Raw genomic sequence first — 5695 nt, 5'->3', positions numbered from 1 at the left:
CGGGCAGCGGGAGCGGGGACCGCCGGGTGAGCGCGACCCCCGGGCGCGCAGGGACGGCGGGGTCCCGGGCGCGGCGCCGGAGCTGCCGGACCCCCGGGGAAGGCGGTGATTCCCCGGGCCGCGGGAGAGCCCGCTCGCCCGGAGCCCGCGGAGCCCTCACCGGTCCTAAGGCAACTGCGGCTGCCCGCTCACCCCGTGCCCGGCAGGAAAGTTATCCGCTCCCCTTCTGCCTCCCTGAGCCTCCGCTTTTACTCAACTGCCCGGGCTGCCCTTTCTGCCAGCTGTGTGACTGGGTTTCGGCTGGCAGCTCGCCAGAGGGAACGTACATCGACCCCCCCCATATTGGGAAGAAATTTGGTGCTGGTTGTATCACTTTGCCTGGCTAGCTTGTCGCGGCAGCGGCGCTGCCTTCTCCCCGCCCCGTCTCCCAGCCTCTAACCCACAGCAGCGCTCTGCGGCGCCCACCGCCACCTGCGCACAGCCAGCGCCGCTCTTTCGGGCTGCCTCGGACAAGGGGAGAGCCCAAAGGGAGCGAAAGGAGTGAGGGACAAGCTGCCCTGTGCCTCCCGAAAGCCCAGCGTGATCCTCGCCCTCCTGTGTCCGCACGCTCGTGCTTCCAGCAGTGCACATAGCGCCCTGCCGGCGATCGCCCGCAGGCATGGCTCTTCCCGTCGGACAGCGCTGCAACGCCACGCTCTAACGCAGCTATCAGTCACTTACACAGGCACACCCATATATATATATATCTAACACATGTATATGTATGTACATGTATGAACACACCCCCATACGCACAGGCGGCCGCCGCAGGGAAGCGACATCTCCCCGCGGACGGGGCCGCCAGAAGTCGACCTGCCACGGCGAAGGCAGGAGGAGAATTAACGCAGCAGGAACAGGCATTAGGAGAGAGCCCGAGGGGAGCCGCCGCCGGAGCCGCCCCTCGGCACCGGGCTCCCCGCGGCGGTGCCGGCAGCCGGGCTCGCCGCCCGCCGGCGCTGCGGAGAGCTGCGGGCAGGGAATCCCGCGGAGCTTCTGCGCCTCCTCGGTGTCGGGGAGAGCCCGGCCGTCGCGGGGCTTTTGCTAAATCCCGAGTGACGGGAGCAGCTATGGTGTCACCCGCATCCTCTGGGGTCCCTTCCAGCTCCTGGAAGCAGTTTCTCTGCAGTTAGGCTGAGGATGTCAGGGAGGGTGGTGGCAATTAAAAGTCCGCTAAAAAGAGATTGAGCTTTGCTTTTCTGTAGCTCCTCCGATAGCCTTTTTCCCTTCAACTTCTTTGGGCTTCTTATCATGAAAAGTGGTTTTCACGGGCATCTTACAATTAAGGACTTTTATTCAACCAAGCTGGCACACACAAAAATGCTTCTGTTCCTTATGCGCTCCTTTTATAAATATTACCTTGAATAATGTGCAGTGAGCTATTGAAGGGGGAAAAGATTTAAAATGACAGCTTCACACAGGCTAAATGCAAAGCTAAGAGAGTTGCTCTGAAGAATGAAGCTGTTGGGTTGATAAACGCATTAGAAAATGCAGTGATAAGTTTCATGCCTAATTGAACAGATTTGTACTTCAGTTCTCATCTTGAGATACAGATCTTTATCTTTCCTCGTTTCTTAGTATTGAATGATGTCAGAGTTCTTAATAGCTACAAACTAACCAAGCTATTTGTCCTGTTGTGGCTCTACTGAAAGATTGAGTAGGTTGAACTGATGGTTCTCCTGGCAAGACTGAAAAAGTAGATTATTAAAACTACACATATATGAGGGCTGGGATGATTGAAATACATGTCTGAGAATTGAAATGAGTGAAATGTAATGAACCAAAAATTAATCAAAGACAGAAGTGGAACTGTAACCCTCTTTGTTCATGCCCTGCTGAGAAACTCAGCACCCAAGAGAGAAGTTTTTAAACAAAGTGGAAACAAATAATATTTTATGATATTTTAATTATTTTGTCTAGAGTCAGTCCCACACTCAAATTCCAACAGGGAAAACTTTCTCAGTTTTCACTGCCAAAGTCACCTATGGATTAATCAGTACATATCTTGTTTCCCCATGTGTAGGAAGATCTGTCATCTTTCATGGAATCCTCCAGTTTCATTCTTTGTGTGATGATGAAGAATGGATAGCTCAAACAAGAAAGAAAGTTTCGTTTCACAAAAGGAAGCAGTTATATTTTAGTGCAATATCTTTCAAACTCTTCCTACATGTATTAAAATACTTGTATGCTGTAAGTTTCATTGCCACTAAGAATATGCTGAAGTCTACCAAACCAGGTGAAAAAAGTGTACAGTGTTTTTTATAATTATCAAGCACATTGTGTAAAATAAGCATGTGTTCCAGTTTTACACACAATTAGAAGGTTACATTTGTGTTGTATTTTTGCTTCAGGCAGCACAAACACAACATAAAATTTTTACATATACAGAAATCAGATGTCAGGTAAGCTTAAGATGTAGTCAACAATGTGAAGCAACATTTATAGTCAGAGCGGGTGAGCCAGAATTGTTTTTGTGTAGTATGGAGAATTAAGAAATTTCACAGAAGAAGCTGATGGTAGATTGGCTTCATTGGCTTCTGTTTTAGATTCTTCAGCTTCAGCAGACTGACACCACTCAAGTCACCAACAAGGATGACATGACAAAGGAGGAATAGCATTGAAAAGGGAAGAAATAGAGGCAAAGCATGAAGATAAATTGTAATTGTTTAAAAATTGTGAGAATGAAAGGAAGAATTTTACCCACCAAAGAAGTGACACCCTTGTAAAGTAAAACTGTATTGACTACCTATCCACAGGAGATCATTTGTCTTTTTTTCTCTTTGCAAAATTACTACAACATCCAATATTTTTATTTTTTTTTTCTGTTCTGAAAGTATAGCTCACTTTTATTGTGGGCAGGGATGCTGACATTTGCCAGTCAAACACTTATGTCTGTCACACATAAGCCCCATTCTGCAAGTGCTGGGAAATAAAGATAGGAGAACTCGGGCTTTGTAAAAGTGCACAGGAAAAGAAACTAGCAGGTGTAGTGGACAAGTAGCATGAATATATAAGAAAGATGTTAAGATGCTTTGGGAAATAGAGAGTGTTTTTTGTCCAACATCCCTGCAACATTAGATTTTCCAATCCTGTCGCAAGTCCTACCACCTCTGGGAACACATCATGGCTGATGGGCTATTAATTGATTCTGTGAGAATAGAATTAATCTATTTTCTATATCCACTTTTGGAAAAGACAGCAGTCAGAGTAGTAAATGTAACACCATCAAGGACAGGTGTCACACTTCATAGAAAGTAGATCACAGGATCATCTGTAAGCACCTTGGTACTTCCTATATCAGGGTGCGAAAGAGGAACGCATTCCCAATTTCTGATGATATTGGTTTGTTTTTCATTTCCATTCACAGACTGATAATAATCCACAAAGCTATGTCAAAAAAAGTCTATGAACATATTCCCTCCTTTTTTCCAAACAATTAGTCTAAACTAAGCTTCAAAAAAACACTCCATTTACCGGTTTCTGGCACCCTTATATAAAATAATGTGTCATTTGTCACCATGGCTTGTAATCTGAAAATATGACTGGGGAAATGATGGAAACCAAAATAGCCTTTTACAGTCTGTAGGTGGCAAAAAAATTCTGCAGCTATATTCCATAATATTCCTTGCTGTCATGATTTTTTTCTCAAGAGCTCTTCTCAATCCACTTAAAACTTCGCTCACATGGGCCCAAAGAGAGACATGGGGGTTTGTTCAGATTGTAACCAAATATAGTTATACATTAAAATCTCTCTTTTTACATGTAAACAGGATATTAGCAATTCCATAAATTCCATACGACTTTTTACTTTGAAATTCTGGGCTTTTCAAATCACCTCAAGGCTTGGAGAATTTAAACCTATATACATTGAAATCTAACAGCAGAAAATCTCAAGCGAAACTAGGAAATTCATAGTCTTTATATCATTCGTTAATCCTAAATTTTACACTCAGCCTGTATATCATGTTCAGTACTGTTATTATTTATAGTAGTCTAAAAATGGCTTGCATCTCATTAATGGGTATTTTTAACTAGAGAATTTGGATAAAATTTTAACAAAGTATTGTAACTACTCTCAAGGAAATTATCAGCATTAATCTGCCTTATTAATTATTTTTTTAGAATCAACTATCACAAATTAAAAGAGACAAGTAACAAATCATAGGCCATAAATAGTAGGAGATAAGAAAATTATCAGTTGTCTTTTTCTGTTTTATTCTCAACCAAGAAAAAGTATCTTTTCATTCTCATATTTATCCTATTTCTTCACCAAAAGGAGATAAAATACTCCTATGTGCATTTAAAAATCAACTGTGCACACTGCAAATTTGGAAAATGGTGGGTTTTTTTTTTTCCATTTGGAATAAAAATAACTCATAAAAAATAATTTGAAAATAGCTAACATACATTCTGTAGGATTTATAAGTCTCCATAAGAAAACTAAAATATAAAAGATTTCTAAGGATGGGAAAGAATTTATTTCTCTTATCTTCACAATTTTTGAAATGTGAGTTAAAAGGTGAGACAGTGTAATTCAAATCTGGGGTGTGGTCTTCAGATAATTTAATTGTTTAAAGTAGTTTGAAATATATGTGGGTGCAGCTATAGCTTATAAAAAAGATTGGTATGTTCCTGGCATTAAAGATCATTTGTATATACTTCAGGCAATTTTTGTGGATAGAAGTCTCAGCTCCAGAGTTGAAGCCACTTTGTGAAGTGTGGCTTAAGTACACAATTTGTCCCTTTACAGATAATCCCTTGCAGATGGGTATTAGGACTTGGTCTGCCCAGCATCTCCAGCCTGGCCCAGGGGTGTGCCTGTGGGAGGATGAAGAGAGCAAGGACTATTTAATCAGTAAATGCTTTCAAATGGCTCAGGTTTTTTTCACATTCATAGGTCCCAAGGAGAAGAGATAAAAAGAAGCTGCTTCCATAGCTGCCAAAAAAGTGGAGGGGTGGTTCTGCCTATGGATGAATGAGGCAAGCCTTCCCATCCTGGAGCTACCACAGCATCCCTCCAAACCTTCAATAAAAAGGACAGCTGCTTCAGTTCAGATTTTTCTCCTCAGTTCCACAGCAGCAGTGTGGTGCACTGTGAATGAATTCAGTGTTTGCTGTAAATGCAAGAAATGGTATCTGTAGTGCAGAGAAGGGGATGTAGGTGTCTCTTGGTGCGGGGAACGTGTTAGTGTATGTATGCTGAACTGTGCTGATACTCAGTGCATATGAAAAGTAAGAACCTGGCCTATTTGGAATGTCCTGTAAAAGCTAAGTGGTTTTCTGTCACAATGCATGAGGGTTGTATGCATGACCTGCACCTAACCCTAGGGAAACCATCTGGGCTCTGTTAGCTGTACCATTTTCTGCTGTTTCTTGCAGAAACTGACTCCAGGTCAGAGCTGTCTGACTTCACTGCCAGATCCTTTGCTGCTGAATAAATAGGAATTGCTTTTCCATCAGTCTTGAAATTTTGGGGGTTTTCCTGCCTCTCCCAGACATGGATTAACAGCTCAACAGCTGTGAAATAGTTCCCAACATCACCGTGTGCTTCTCCTGCCACTCTTGATGCCATCTGCTGAACACAGACGTGATTCTTACTCACACAGCTCCCAATAGTCCAGTCTTGTAGAGCTCTGTGACGCTGGTCTTTGCTCAGCCC

Source organism: Parus major, chromosome 2, assembly GCF_001522545.3.
Source record: "Parus major isolate Abel chromosome 2, Parus_major1.1, whole genome shotgun sequence".
NCBI lineage: Eukaryota > Metazoa > Chordata > Aves > Passeriformes > Paridae > Parus > Parus major.
This window is presented reverse-complemented; position numbering follows the sequence as displayed.